Source organism: Canis lupus, chromosome 19 (genome assembly GCF_003254725.2).
Source record: "Canis lupus dingo isolate Sandy chromosome 19, ASM325472v2, whole genome shotgun sequence".
Taxonomy (NCBI): Eukaryota; Metazoa; Chordata; class Mammalia; order Carnivora; family Canidae; genus Canis; species Canis lupus.
In genome coordinates, this window is record NC_064261.1 from 26144263 (window position 1) to 26161871 (window position 17609).

A 17609-nucleotide genomic window follows, 5' to 3' on the forward strand; every position below is an offset into this window, starting at 1 on the left:
TTGTTATGAAGATATTAGACATCAGGTAGTAGAGCATGAATATGTTTTGCCAAGGGACTCTAAAAGGGGCTAGCTCTTTGCCCACCTTGTTCTTTGGTTTTTAAGAGTTGTAGAGAGTTTCATCTTCAGGAAAATTTATGAAGAATATGACAAAATGGATCCAAACCAAGACAATGATATATTATTACAACTCATATATTTAATTCAATAGAAAAATGTATAGCTTCTTTTAGTCTGTTGTATGTAAAACTGTTTCTCTACCACAGCAAAACAACTGATTGAAAATGTGGGGTCATTTTAATTTAATAATAATTTGCCAAGCATCTTCAAAGCACCATGGAAAGCTTTCTAGCCTTCAGATCCATGTAAAGGAATGAGTTCTATTATCAGAAAGCTCATGCTTGTAATGAAAACTCTGTTGTCATGTATCAGATAAATTTCTTTTTTTAAAGATTTTATTTATTTATTCATAAGAGACACAGAAATGGAGAAGTAGAGACACAGGCAGAGGGAAAAGCAGGCTCCATGCAGGGAGCCTGATGTGGGACTCGATCCCAGGTCTCCAGGATCACGCCCTGGGCTGAAGGTGGTGCTGAACCGCTGAGCCACCCAGGCTGCCCTCACATAAATTTCAAAACTTTACTCACCCAAAGGGCAAGTGGCTCTTTCTGATAGGGGAACATTTGTACAGAATGATAAAGAACAACCACCACAACAAACTTTTATAAGAAAGGGAAAAAGTTGTAGGCAGCATTCAAAAGTAGGTGCATGCTTATCAAAGAAAGAGTCAGTAACATCCTTACACTCATAGAGTCAAACAAAAAATACAACAAGAGGTGCTTTTTATGTTTTTCGTATATGAAAATCACATCACAATAAGATCTACATTTTTTAATTAAAACTAAACTAAAATTAATAACCCTCAATTATGCTAGTGCTAATACCTCATTTTACCATAGCTATTGTGATTATTTTACTTGCATATGACTATATTCATATAAGATCTATATTATAAAATATGATATGACCTATAGAAATATCTTCCTGGACTTCTGACTTGCTTCAGGAGGAATGTTCCAGACAGGCTTTCTTCTTTTCTCCGTGTCCCAGGCAAATTCCCCAAACTGGGAAGATCATGGGAATGAGAATACTTTATAACTCAAGATGGAAGGAAATATTATTGTAATTAGTATATTGCCTCTTAAAATATCTATGTTCAAAGAGAAAAGTTCTAATATACCTTGATACCTTGTTGACTAAGCTAGCTTTTTGTTCTTTGGTTTTTAAGAGTTGTAGAGTTTCGTCTTCAGGAAAATTTATGAAGAATATGACAAAATGGATCCAAACCATGACAATGATAAATTATTACAACTCATATATTTAATTCAATAGAAAAATGTATAGCTTCTTTTAGTCTGTTGTACGTAAAACTGTTTCTCTATATATGTATATATACACATCTTTTACAAACAAGTTGCTGAAGTTCACAGCAATTTATTCCTAAGGTAATATAACTAATGAGAATATGTTTAATTGTCTTTATGTTTCTCACATTAATCTATATTGGACAGCTTCATGGAAAATAGTTTGCTTTGATGTCAGAACACATAGATGAGATAGGTAAGTTAGAAAATGTATTCAAACAGATGTTGCTCCGCTTGCTCTGAAGCACAAGTAATAAAACAGAATCTAGGGTCAAACTTCTGGAACTCTCCGACATTTATCTGCTATGTGATCTTAGATAATTCTGCTAAGCCTCTATTACTCATCTGTGAGTGGTGACAAATAGTATATAGAACTCACATAAGCTTAGAGTGAACATTAATTGGAAAACAAATCCGTATAAATAACTTTAGCATAATGTATGACCTGTAAAGTAAAATCAATACATATAATAATGATAATGATGATTGTGGTGGTGATGAGGGTGATGATGATAAAGATGGCATACTGATAACAGATAATAATAGTGACAACACTTACATATGTGGTTCCCAAATGTTGAAGAGCACTGCCTGAATGTGAAAAGGGTTTTATAGAATCTCATTATGAATAAACTATTTTGACTTCAACAATCAGGGGAAAAAGTGTTTAGACTTAGAAATAAGTGCCCTCAAAACAACTGGCTCAGAAAACACCAAATTGTAGGAAGTAGAATGGAGAGTATTGTTTCCAATCTGGTTATTATTTTCATAGGAAACAAAATTTCTGTCATTTAATCAAAATAAAGTGATAGAAAAAATGAGCTTTTAAATCATTCTCTGGGTTTCGTGCTAAGTATAAATCTCTAATTTAAAAAATCTTACCCAACGAAAGCAATTTTATTACACTTTATATCAATTAAGAAAATTTGATCATGAATGTTTTTGTTCTTAAAGTATGTATGTGGGGCACCTGGGTGGCTCAGTCAGTTAAACATCTACCTTGGTTCAGGCCATGATCCCAGGGTCCTGGAATTGAGCCTCACATTGGGATCCTTGCTCAGCGTAATTTTGGGAAATAAAAATCTCAAATATTTATATTCACATTTACCTGTTTATCATCTATTTATCAAAATTATATCTGAGATATATTTGCACCAATTTGTACTACCACCAGCAGCATGTAAGAATATTACATTTGCAATAAACACATTTGAATTTTTTTAAGTGTATTCCATATGTGAACAAAATATATCATCTTATATATATCTCCAATATCTTAAAAATTGTAGAAAGATTGAGAAAGAGATCTCAAGAGAGAGATGGCAAGTTCATTAAGATTGATATATGATTATTAGGTTTTCACTTTCTTTTCCAACTGTTCTTCACTTTGCCCTTTTTCCTTTGTATTTTGGGAACCTATTTCCAAGCATCTTCATTATGTGACAATTTGTACTTCAGATGAGTGTTTATTATTACATTGCCTCTCAAGGAATCCATATTTATCTTTCAGGGACACTTCTGTGTTAATTTTGAAAAGTAACATTTCAGCCAGTAATGTGACGGGCTTTGTTTCAATTACTTTTAATTGAATCCAAGTAAGCATTGAATTCAGTGTAGAAATATATGAATACAAACATTCCCTCAATGCTGTCAATGTTGAACTCATCCTTCTAAATTAGAACCACCTGAAGTGACTGTTTCCAGATGTAAAATCCAGTTGATATGAATCTTTACCAAATACAGATTAGACATAAGTCTTAAAAACAAGTTCACATGTGGCATTTGGTGACTCACTTTATTCTCTTTCTCAGTCATAGCAATGTCTCATTTATCACTGATGGATATCACCAGATGACATGTTCCATAAAAATTATTTTTTAGATAACTGAAGCTTCATATTTTAGGCAACAGAGCTTTTGATACTTTCATTAGTTTTGATAAGAATCTTTACAAATGCATTTCCTGTTTCTCTGCTTTAATAAGCAGTTTTTTGGGGTTTTTTGGTGATGTTGTTGATTGTTTTTTTCTAGGAAGGTGGCAAATGATTATAAAAAGTGAAAGGACTTAGGGTTAATTACATGTGAATATTGATTCCAATTTTTTTTACTTGTCAATTATATGTATTTGGAAGTTGTTCAACACCTACAAGATCTTGATTTCCTTATCTGTTAAAAGGATAATGATTATTTTTAACAGTGTTTTGAATATTAGTAAGGTTGTAACGATAGGGGACTTGATGTGGTCATTGGAACATAGAAGATGTGAGGTAAATATCATTTACTCTATGTTTTGTTTCATTCTCTCTTATCTCAACAAAAAAGTGTGTTGCCCATCCAGCACCCATAATTAATATTTTCCAACATACTGAAAATAAATAAGGAAATTCAGTACCCTTAGCTGGAGAACAAGAGTAGTATAGTGGTAGAAGCAGAAACATGGTTTTAATTATGTAGTACTATTACTGGAGAAGCAAAAACTTGACCTTTATCGTCTTCAGGCTTTTTATGGGGTATGAAAATTAAATTGATATAAGACAGATTACAGGAGAAAGATATACACATGTATTTAATATAAGTTTTACATGACATGAGAGCCCTCATAAAAAAAATGAAAACCCAAAGGAATGGCAAAAGCTAAATGCTTTTTTATATTAAGTTGAACAAAGAGAGGCAATTAAAGGCAAGTAACAAAAATATATGGAGAGGCTAAAGGGAAATTTAAAACCATACATATTCAATAATTTTCATTTGTACAAAATTTTCTTGGCTTTGACTCCCTTTCAAAGAATATTTCTTTTCTCCTTGTAAGGGAAGGCATATTTCACGTGGGAATTTTGTTTCCTTATTTTGGGAAGAAAGAAGAGATTATGATACCTTTTTTTTTTTTTTTTCAAGTTCCTTTAGCTCAAAATAATCCTTATGTGACATGTTTTGGGATGGCATATTCTGCTACTCTTCACTATATTAGAGTTCATAGTTCTGGCAAAAGGTGTGGTGAGAGTGCCTATTGTTCATACCATGTGGCACTAAAATTCTACAACTTTTTTTTTTTTTCCTTTTTTAAAAGATCCTTTCATTTACTTGAGAGAGAAAGCATGCATGTACTTGAGCATGTTAGGGGTGGGGTCAGAGGGATAGAGAGGAAGAGAATCCTTAAGCAGACTCTCTACTGAGTGTGGAGCTGGATGTGGGCTCAATCCCAGGACCCTGAGATCATGACCTGAGACAAAATCAAGAGTCCATTGCTTAACCAACTGCACAGCTCAGGTGTCACACAATTCTACAACTTTCATATAGTTTTTAAAACAGTCACATTATATATGTAAGTGCCCAAATGACTGCATCAATATGTCTTAACCAACTAAGCCACCCAGGCACCTCTACATGCATTCCTCTCTTCATACACACAGACATTCTTGCAACATAGTAACATATCAGCCTACTTTCCACATGAAAAAACAGAAACTCAGAGAAATTCTTTTCTTGTCAAGTCACAGAGCTATCAATTTATGGTGTTGAAATTCTCACAGATTCCTTCTTTTGAATCTTTCTGTATTTTCTCAGAATAAGATGATAAAATAAATGAAAAACAACAATAAAAAACCCAGGTAAATTCTTCAAAACCATTGGTCAACTTACCAAAAAGAAATCTATTTAAAATGAATGTCTTAAAAAAAATAATAAAATAAAATAATAAATAAAATAAAATAAAATAAAATAAAATAAAATAAAATAAAATAAAATAAATGTCTTTGGGGATCCCTGGGTGGCGCAGTGGTTTGGCGCCTGCCTTTGGCCCAGGGCGCAATCCTGGAGACCCGGGATCGAATCCCACGTCGGGCTCCCGGTATGGAGCCTGCTTCTCCCTCTGCCTGTGTCTCTGCCTCTCTCTCTCTGTGTGACTACCATAAATAAATAAAGAAAAAAATATTAAAAAAAATAAAAATAAAATGAATGTTTTTAATTGAGCAAGACATTTAAATAAAATAGTATCAAAAAGTCTTATTTTAAAGGAATTTTGGAGAGATCCTTCCAATTTGAGGAAATCAGATTCTTTTTTCCACTTTCCCTGATGATGATAGCAACAGTCCAAATCTGTGATGGCTTGGGAATTGCACTTGGAAATCATTGGATTTAAAAACCAAAGCTCTGGTCATCAGGACAGTGTGGTACTGGCACAAAAACAGACACATAGATCAATGGAACAGAATAGAGAATCCAGAAGTGGAATCTCAACTTTATGGTCAACTAATATTTGACAAAGGAGGAAAGACTATCCACTGGAAAAAATACAGTCTCTTCAATAAATGGAGCTGGGAAAATTGGACATCCACATGCAGAAGAATGAAACTAGAACACTCTCTTTCACCATACACAAAGATAAACTCAAAATGGATAAAAGATCTTAATTTGAGACAAGAATCCATCAAAATCCTAGAGGAGAACACAGGCAACACCCTTTTTGGACTTGGCCACAGCAACTTCTTGCAAGATTCATCCATGAAGGCAAGAGAAACAAAAGCAAAAATGACCTATTGGGACTTAATCAAGATAAGAAGCTTTTGCACAGCAAAGGATACAGTCAACAAAACTCAAAGACAACCTACAGAATGGGAGAAGATATTTGCAAACAACGTATCAGATAAAGGGCTAGTTTCCAAGATCTATAAAGAACTTATTAAACTCAACACCAAAGAAACAAACAATCCAATCATGAAATTGGGCAAAAGACATGAACAGAAATCTCACAGAGGAAGACATAGACATGGCCAACAAGCACATGAGGAAATGCTCTGCATCACTTGCCATCAGGGAAATACAAATCAAAACCACAATGAGATACCACCTCACCCCAGTGAGAATGAGGAACATTAACAAGGCAGGAAACCACAAATGTTGGAGAGGATGCGGAGAAAAGGGAACCCTCTCACACTGTTGGTGGGAATGTGAACTGGTGCAGCCACTCTGGAAAACTGTGGAGGTTCCTCAAAGAGTTAAAAATAGACCTGCCCTATGACCCAGCAATTGCACTGCTGGGGACTTACCCCAAAGATGCAGATGCAATGAAACGCCAGGACACCTGCACCTTGATGTTTCTAGCAGCAATGTCCACAATAGCCAAACTGTGGAAGGAGCCTCGGTGTCCATCGAAAGATGAATGGATAAAGAAGATGTGGTCTATGTATACAATGGAATATTACTCAGCCATTAGAAACGACAAATACCCACCATTTGCTTCAACGTGGATGGAACTGGAGGGTATTATGCTGAGTGAAGTAAGTCAGTCGGAGAAGGACAAACATTATATGTTCTCATTCATTTGAAGAATATAAATAATAGTGAAAGGGAATATAGGGGAAGGGAGAAGAGGTGTGTGGGAAATATCAGAAAGGGAGACAGAACATAAAGACTCCTAACTCTGGGAAACGAACTAGGGGGGTGTGGAAGGGGAGGTGGGCAGGGGGTGGGGGTGAATGGGTGACGGGCACTGAGGTGGGCACTTGACGGGATGAGCACTGGGTGTTATTCTATATGTTGACAAATTGAACACCAATAAAAAATAAATTTATAAAAAAAAATAAAAACCTAAACCAAAACTAACCAAACAAAAAAACTGGTCCTCTGTAATATGTCTTCTTTTTATATATATAAGAAAAACAAGGAGAGCACTTGGCTATAGAAAAGATAAAAACATTTTAAAATTAATAGAGGAATAATTTGATTATGCAAGAGGAAGTAAATTGTTTATATGTGTATTTTTCTATAGCATTTCCATTGAATGTGAATTAACTAGACCTATCTGGAAGATTCTAATCACTTCTGAACTTGACCTTTTAAAGAAGCACACAGACACAGAGACGCAGAAAATATAGATTGTTTAAGGAAACTATGTTTTGAAAATTTTGCCTGTTTATGGCTAGACTATGAAACAGAGACCTCACGGGGCACCTGATAATGATATCTACACATTAGAAGGATTATTGGGTGTTAATAATGTGTATAACAAGCTGTTCTAGACTCTAGGGGATAGAATAGCACTGTTGAAAAGACAGCAGGATTGAGGGACACCTGGGTACTTCAGTGGTTGAGTGTCTGCCTTCGGATCGGGACGTGATCCCGGGTCCTTGGATCAAGTCCCCTATCTGGTTCCTTGTGAGGAGCCTGCTTCTCCCTCTGCTTACGTCTCTGCTTCTCTGTGTTTCTCATGAATGAATAAATAAAATTTAAAATAAAACAAAAAAAAATAAAAAGATAGCAGGGTTGAGTTCCATATAAGCAATTTCACATCATTTTCATTTGTCCAATCATCAATACTGTGTCCTATGTAAATTCCCATGTGTGGATGGGTTTGAATCAAGGTAACATTAATTTGCACAGTGTTGAGGAAGAGATTGCATAAATTTTGGATAATAGTTATGAACAAAATAAACTTCCAGTTCCCTTCTATTTCAATATTCTATGAATTTTAGGTAGATTTTTGGATAAATATTTTCTGAATAGGCATTGAAGAATGAAGATAAATGTTTGGATTGGATCACATGCTTACAGAAAATTTAAATTATTGCCATAACTATTTTGCTAGTTGGCAAAAGTGATTAATGCCTGGGTGGGTAGAGTGAGATTCCAGTCAGGAAAAGGCTTCAACCTTGATAATTTGTCTATTCAGATTGTGACTTTTCCCCTTGTGCTGTATTATTTTAATTGACAATTCTACTTATCCAAAATTATTAACCAAATTAAGTCAATACCACCTTTCATTAAGTGAACTAAAGTTGCACAATATGAGATTTGCATCTGAATCCATTTTTTATTTTCTTTTCAAATATCAGTTTGCCATCTGCTCATCCAGAAATGATTCTTGAGTTTAATCCTTAATATTCCATTAGTTCAACCATTGCTCCTTTGCTCTTCTTCCAGTGGAAAATAATGGAGTTTAGGTTTAAAGGACAAAGGGAATAGAGGAAAATAGAGAGAGCTAAGTTTTCACGTGGGAGGTGGCTTTCAGAAGAAATATTTCTGACATCAGCCTCATTAAAGAAAGATCAAAAAAGGATCTGAAGATTAAAAAATTAAAATAGGTTGTCATTTATAATAGTGTAAAGAATTTATGAAGTTATTTTTTATTTAATTGTTCAACAAATATTTACCGAATGACATAAAGCATTTGACAATCACTCTGATCAATTCTTAGAATACACTGGTCTGTAGGAGGATAAAGAGTAGGGGAATTAGTTGACAAAGAAAAGAGAATTTCATCAACAATGCTATGTGAAGGTGCTTAGTGCAGCGTAAGACAATAGAGAGAGACTTAATTGAGACTTAAGCAAGCTAAGTAAAAGAAAGAATTGCCATGGCAAGAAAGGAAAAAAAAAAAAAAACAGAAAGATTGGATAAAGAGAGCACAGTTAAATTATATAAGTCTAGGGAAGGTTTGTTTTTGTTTTAATTCTTAAAGACTGAAAAATTAGATTCTTGAAATAATGTGCAGTAAATATACTCATTTACGAAGTGGCAAAGTTATAGGGATTGCTGCCCAATATAGCATCACAACCAGATTTCAGTGTATTCCGTCATTGAGTCCAAAGGTATCTAAATAAAAGAATCACAATGACACAGGAGATTTATAGAAGCGTTTTTTGTTTTGTTTTGTTTTGTTTTTGTTAAGATGAAGAAATATGGTCCACCTTTCAGTCTCTCAACTCCATTTGGTCCTCCTGCTTGTCTCCAATACACAAACACACTCCACTATAGTAAATCCATCATAGCAGGGCTTGTGGGTTGCCTGTTCTAAGCATTGCTGATCCTAGCTATTGCTTTCACTTCACTGGCAGCTTGAGGCAAAGGTGCTGTGAACTGCAACTCAGAGCATGAGGGTGGTCAGGAAGAAAATATGACACATATCAGTGGGAGAAGAGAGTGAATGATCAAGAGGGATAAGCTCTACTGCAGCAAAGCAAAACAACCAGCAGGTATCCTGGCAGTAAATAATACATTGCTAAGTGGAACTCTGAGGGCAGCAAAAGAGTAGGCGTTGGAATATGAGTTAGGGTTTTATATAAGTATCTGGGGGCATCAGCCTGTGCTCTGGTGTGCTTTGTCACATGTATTTCTGCATTCCAAGAGAAAAGTGCCAAATGTTTCTTGAAGTGCCAATCTTGGACTCTGATTGATGTGTTATTATTGCTATTGTTACCACTCAACCTGTTTCAAAGCCTAATTTAACAGAATATGTTGGACAGTGCTGCCCACACGTCTCACCTCCAAGAAGAGGAGTGATGAGATTAATAATGGTGTCCAACAGCTGCTCCAGCCATCCTGATTGGAGATGCTAATAGGATGAAGGCAGCATGTTAGAATAGATGGGATAAAGGGTGTTAAATTTATATGTCATATCTCTTCTGGAAATTTCATGGTACTTTTATTTTTATTTGCCCAGCTAGTTTTCTGGTTTTAGCGAATGATGTTCATACATGAAAAAATAAAATATTGTTTACAATGGCTGTAAGAATTCAGAGGTTGAGACACAAAGATGACTGACCCACTAATAGGAGAACCATGGCTTAATGAAAATTTCTGTTAATCTGACTTACAAGATTTCCAGGTGTTTTTCTGTAGTTACAGTTGTATTTCTAATAAATCCCCAAATAAAGGGCATATGCAGATTAAAGACAATTTTGGCGGTCAAACGTAGAAGGTAAATCTGCATGAGCTTAGCGCTGTATTGATCCCTATTTGTGCCATTCATCATATAAATTAAAATTAAATGTTAATATATAAATACATACATATAAATTACATTTTACTTGGGGCACCTGGGTGCTTCAGTTGGCTTGAGTGTCTGTCTCTTCTGCTCTCTCTTTCTAATAAATCCTAAAAAACACATTTGATTCAATATTTATTCAATGCTTATTTTATCTATTCTTTACACTAAATAAAAGCATGATGATGTCATGCTTTTTACCATTGAAAGAGGTATAATCTCACTTATTTAATTATTCTGCAACTAGTTGGTGCATTACACTATAATTCAGACATCGAGGGCATTTTTTAAAAAATTACCCACCCTTTTCCTAAAGCAGCTTGCAGTCTGGACATTAAATTTATATACATGAAACATGAAAGTATCATAGAATTATTAAGTTATTAAGGTCACGTGTTAGAGATAAATACCCAAGAATTTGTATTCAGCTATTTAGGAAAGGTTTCCTCTCAGACTGAATGCTACACTTCATAGGGCATATTCATACATTACTGTGATCATTACCATCTACAGCCAGCATGAACAGTGACGTTAACATGGCTTTTCTTGAGGTGGCACTCAAATACCCATATCTGAACCGGAAAGCTACAGGGATTTCAAAAGCAAAAGTTGAAAATGTACCCACATCATCTTCTGGAAGGAATAGGTTCAGTGATCAGTGATAATGAATGGATAAATTCTGGATGGGCAGGGAGAAGTTATTTTTGCTTCACAAGAGAATAAAAGCAAACCATAAAAGTAGGAGTAACTGTGAAGTAGGAGAAAGATGGAAGAAAGGATATTCTCCACCAGTCAATGTTTCCTACTGCAGGATGTAACTGAGTAGGGGGAGTAGTTCTGGGTTAGGAACGACATTGAATAACAGGAAGAGACGATAAGGTTGTTTTCAGAAAGAGTATCAATTTTGAGGTTTCCTTGCATGGTTTTATCATAAATGTCACTAATTTTAAAAGTGTCACATAGAAAAAGGAGCCATGGACTACAAGAACATGGACCAAATGTTATTTTACAATTTCTAGATAGGTAGATGAGTAGATGGATAGATAGACAGATAGATGTAAATATTACGTAGATAAAACAACTATTGTCTATTTGCTGCTGGCACCAAGCAATTGGTGTCCAATCAAAAATACAGTTTGTCTCTCGAGGTCTTCCTACTCTATATTCTATTAGTGTATTTAGGCCTATTTCTTAAATATTTTTAAATATTTAACTATGGAGGGGTGCCTGGGTGGCTCAGTGATTGATCAGCTGCCTTCAGCTCAGGGTGTGATCCCGGGGTCCTGGGATCAAGTCCCACATCAGGATCCCCACAGGGAGCCTGCTTCTTTCTCTGCCTGTGTCTCTGCCTCTCTCTGTGTGTCTCTCATGAAAAAATAAAATATTAAAAAAATTTAACAGTGCAATGTTTTCATAATTATAGATCATAGTCCTTCTAACATTGGTAGCTCCTCTTCTATGTGAAATATATATATTTTTTAAAAAATAAATATTTATTCATTCATTCACTCATGAAAGACACAGAGAGGCAGAGACATAGGAAGAAGGAGAAGCAGATTCTCTACAGGGAGCCTGAAGTGGGACTCAATCCCAGGACCCTGGGATCACGACCTAAGCCAAAGGCAGATGCTCGACCACTGAGCCACCCAGGCATCCCTGCTATATGAAATCTTATTTCGGGGATCTGGAGATAAACTGTGGATATGAAACAATAATCAAGGTGTACAACTTAACATTCTCCATCAATTTTCCAAGTGGAGGACATAGAAGTGCTGTAATCTGAAAGGTAAAAGTGCATGGAGCTAACTACATGAATTATAAAATAAGATTCTATTTTAATTTACTTTTATATGAATGTACATATTTTATTTTTTTAATGTTTTAAAGATATATTTATTTTAGAGAGATGTGTGGGAGAGCCACAGTGAGAAGGAGAGAGAGAATCTCAATCAGACACCCCCTCTAGTGCGAAGCCCTAAGCGGAGCTGGATCTCATGAGCCTGAGATCATGACCTGAGTGGAAACCAAGACTTTGACGCTTAACTGACTGAGCCACCTGGTCATTCCCAAAATGTATACATTTTAAATAAAAAGAGGAATTTGACACCTCAGCAGTCTGTTCCTATCCCAACCTTTCTAGTTGCCCCTCTTCTGCTCTAACACCTATCTTTGCTTGCAAAAGAGGTCATATTCAAATGGGGAGGATGCAGCACAAACTAGCCCTCACTTTGGAAAAGCATCACTAAGTACAATTTGATCTGATTCATTTCTATCTTATGATAATTTAATGGAAAGCAAAACAACTTACTAAGAAAATGAAGGACAATCGTAGAAATTTTCATTCTTTATCAGATCATTTTCTTCCTTATATTGTTATCTCCCTAGTGACATGCCGTTATTTTGTAAAATTGTATCAGGTCAGAAACATTACAGTTAGTACTTAAACATCAAGTTCTTTATCTATGGCCATAAGAAAGTGAAATAGTTTTCTTTACACTTTCCTTGTGGCACAAAGATTCAAAAATTATATCTTATGTACACCGTACAAAAATCAATAGAACTTTGATTCCCTCCCCAAGAGTACATGCCATACCAAGAATGTGTATCTTGTCCTCAATAAGATAGGTTACCATGGCAGCTTGGATGTCATGCAGGCCCTAGTGTGAATTTATGATCAATCCCTGACGTGTTTAAGCTCCAGATCTTCCCATTTCTAAAATGGAGATAGAATTTACACCATAAGGTTATGGTAACTATTTAAATGAGATGCACAAGCAGAGAGGTTAGCACGGTCCTTGGAATGGAGTGTAAACATTTTCATTAATGTTAGTCCTTCCACAAAGAGTGTGGCATGGTCAGTAAGGTACCCAACGGATATAGTGTTTTAATACTTGCCATGTCTTGTTCCTCAAATTATGATCATCAAGGGCTTGAGCTCAAATTATAATTTCAATCTATTTCAAGTTTATCTTTAGGTCCTGCAGTGGTGAGTGCTGTCATTCTGGTCTGTTTAGAGCCATAAATCATTTTATACAAGAGACCAGCTGTGCTTCACCAAAATGGTAATCACCATTGAACTTTACCGAATTGAGACAAAGTACACACTGAACACTTATTACCAGCTAGTTTTCAGCCTGACTTGAACAAGGCATGTCACATTTACCCTGTCAATAATGTTGACAGGAGTTGATTGTGCCAAATTGTAACTTATAATGGTAAAATTTCAGTCATTGTGACAGGCAGTGGTGAAATACTTTTTGAGCAGCAGGAATTTTCATGGTGGCTCAGAAATCACACCCTGTATATGTTATAGAAAAAAACCTGAGAGATGAAGCTGACTTGCTCTAGGTATCCCAGGCCAGCACTTTGTAGATGGGCATCCCTTATTTGAGGTCTACAACCCATGACATATTTAGAAAAGATCAGATTTGCCAACAAATCCCCAACTGGCTTTATGTGAGAGTGTTATTTAAACCAAAAGACTCCTTCAGAATTATTGGAGAGATGTATTATTTCCAACAAATGCTCCATTGGTGCACCCTCTCCAAGGAACCCTTTCCTTGATAAACTCAGGTTACCACTAAAGGCTATTTAGTAATACAAAAGCTGCTTGACCTTCTTGGGAAATTTGGCAAAAGATGAATACTTTCAAGGAATATTTCTTTCCTGCTAGGGAGAGATCAAGTGAACCTTTTTTTAGGACTGTATCTCAAGCTCCTCAAAATGCACATGGATCCCAGGTTTTAATTCTTTAAACCTTCATTGTAGTAACTGGTGTCTCAAACTTAATTTTTGCTTCTAAGGATTCTCTTAGTCTATGTTCTATTAGAGGCCATCGTCTACTCTGATGATATATTCCTGAAGGTGTCAATGTCATCAGTAGATTTAAGTAACTTTTTTTTTATTTAAGATATAAGTGATTTTTGTTTTAATTCCAGTGTAGTTAACATACATTGTTATATTAGTTTCAGGTGTACAACATAGTGACTTAACAATTATGTACATTATTCAATGCTTATGATAAGTGTACTCTTTAATCTTCATCACTTATTTCACACATCTTCACTCTGGTGACCATTAGTTTGTTGTCTAACATAAGAGTCTGTTTTCTGATTTGTCTCTTTCTTCTTTTCTTCGATTGTTCTGTTTTTTAAATTCCAAATCTGAATGAAATCATATGGTGTTTGTCTTTCTTTGATTGACTTATTTTGCTTAGTATAATAGCTTCTAGGTCCATCCACATCATTGCAAATGGCAAGATATCACTCATTTTTAGGGCTGAGTAATATTCCACTCTATATAGACACCAAATCTTTATCCATTCATTGGTTATTGGACACTTGGACTGCCTCTATAATTTGGTTCTGGTGAAAATGCTGCTATAAACATAGGGGTGCATGTATCCCCTTGAGTAAATACCTAGCAGTACGATTGCTGGATTGTAGGATAGTTACATTTTTAACTTTTTGAGGAAACTTCATCCTGTTTTTCATAGTGGCTGCACCAATTTGCATTCCCACCAATAATATAAAAGTGCTCCCCTTCTCCACATCCTTACCAACACGTGTTATTTCCTGTGTATTTTATTTTAGCCATTCTGACAGGTGTGAGGTTATATATAATGGTAGTTTTTGTTTGTGTTTCCCTGATGATAAGTGAGGATGAGCATCTTTTCATGTGTCTATCAGCCATCTGTATGTCTTCTTTGGAGAAATGTCTATTCATGTCTTCTGCCCATTTTTAAATTGGATTTGTTTGCGGTGTTGAATTACACAAATTCTTTATCTATTTTGGATACTAACCCTCTATCAGATATGTCATTTGGAAACATCATCTCCCATTCCATACCTTACGTTGCCTTTTGGTTTTGCTAATTATTCCTTCTCTGTGCAGAAGATTTTTATTTTGATATAGGCCCAATAATTTTGTTTAGCTTTTATTTCTTTTGCCTCTTGAGACAAATCTAGAAATTTATGGCTGATGTCAGAGAAATTACTGTCTGTGTTCTATTCCAGGATTGTTATTAATTCAGGTTTCATATTTAGTTATTTAATATTTTTTCAGCTTATTTTTGGTATGATTACATGAAAGCGGTCCAATTTCATTTTTATATGTAACTTTTTGGTTTTTCCAGCATCATTTGTCTTTATCAAAGCATGTTCTTTCCTCTTTTGTCAAGGATTAATTGACCATATAGTTACGGGTTTATTTGGGGTTTTCTGTTCTGTTCCATTGATCTATGTATCTATTTTTGTGCCAATGCCATACTGTTTTGTTTACTACAGCTTTGTAATATAATCTGAAGTCTGGAATTGTGATACTTTCAGTTTTGTTTTTCTTTTTCAAGATTGCTTTGGCTATTCAATATACCCATTGAGGTTTGACTTATCAAGCTTGACTCATAAAGTCTTATTTTCCAATTTCTCTTAAAACTGTATTACATTGCAAACACAGTATTTTACATAATATTTTAATTTGGGAGAGCTTCTAAGGAATGAAGGAGATCATGGGATATAAAGTCACTTTGGAATGGCATGATATGGTCCTCCTAACCCATGGTGGCAAGAAACTTTAGACCCGTGAGGGCTTCCTGTTTAGTGATGCTTATGTGGAATAAGGTTGGGTCCATAGGTAAAGCTGCTTATATTAACAACTGGCATCTAGACTGGATCTAGACATTTCCATGTTCCCAGTCCCACCTCGGGTGTTTAAAAGAACAGATACAGACTCAGGATTGAGACTCAAACTGCATGTAAAAAGAACCTCCTCCCACTGTGAAATTAACCCTTGGACATATGTCACTGCCAAAAGAAAAGAGTAAGTTGACAAATTTTTGAGAGGGAGGATATGAAATAAATTAATTGGAAATGGTAGTATAAGTATTTCACATTAGAGGACTTCAAATGAGCAAAAATTATGACTTATGAATGTTCCATAAAAATATTTCCTAAATTGGTTACTCAGAAATACTAGCTGCATATTTTGTTTTCTAACTTCCCTGTGAGAAAATTGGATTTTGGGGGTATTATAGCAACATTTCCAAACTCAAAAGGAGATAGAGCCTGGTTTTAGGGACTTACTATTAAGGGCTTACTATTAAGAGTACATGGCTAATGCTATTTATAACATAGTGTTCATTACCACTCCAGTTCAAACAGTACAGGAACCACTCTGGCTTATCCCTCATTGTCTGCTGGCGTTAAGCAGTGCCACCACGCAGTAGAGGGAACCTATAGAGCCCTGAAGTTGGATTGAGTTTTAGCTCAGATTCTCATCAGAATATGAGCTTTCCAATCTGAACACCTCCCTGTTATTTCTGGATGGGATGACAGAAATATATTTGTACCCACTCTAATGACTAACATCTGTTATTGCATATGATAAATGATTTACATGTTATCATTCTTTTAATGGTCCCAAAACCATACAGGGAGGGATCATCATTATTCTTGCCACTGGACAGGTAAGCAAACCAAAGCTTTAAAAGCATAAATAGGGACCCCTGGGTGGCGCAGCGGTTTGGCGCCTGCCTTTGGCCCAGGGCGTGATCCTGGAGACCCGGGATCGAGTCCCACATCGGGCTCCCGGTGCATGGAGCCTGCTTCTCCCTCTGCCTGTGTCTCTGCCTCTCTCTCTCTCTGTGTGACTATCATAAATAAATAAAAATTTAAAAAAAAAAAAAAAAAAAAAATAAAAGCATAAATAAATTAATAGGCAACTTGGCCAAGAACAGGAACACCACAATGTTTTTGCAGCCACATTTTGAGTTACCGAGTAAAGCAAACAAATGGCTCTTCAAGACCCAGTAGAATTTCTGGCAGAAATTCAGAAATCTGAATTTCTTGGCACTTAGATGTGAGCACAAAACAGGATAGAGGACTATCTAGGTGAAGTAAGAAATGGGCATCAACGTATTTATCCTGGGAATCTCAGGTACCAGGACTGGACAATGACATAAGGAGATACTCAATATCCTAATGAGACTTATATATGATTATGTAGAAAACACATTAAGTTTTCATTCCAGAGTGTGGAAAACAAAACTCTTTCTTATTCTAATGTAGGAGGAACCCCCTTACACTAAGTGGAGGGTGGGAAATCTTAGGAGGTGTTGCACATCAGTTCATGATCTACGTGAATGTGACCACACTATTCAAGAGATAGCATAGCACAGAAATTAAAAAGAGTGAGGGCTCTGGAAATAAATAACCCAGATATTAACTGTTTGATTTTAGGTAAATTACTTAAATTCTTTGTGTCTCAATTTCCTCATCTATAAAAAAGGACAACAGTACCTATCTTTTAGGACATTCTATAAGTCAATACATATAAAACCCTTGAAACAAAGGCTGGCATAGACAAAGCACAAAAAATTGAGCTATTGTTATAATCAATAATTTTGATGTCCAGAATGAATAAGGAATA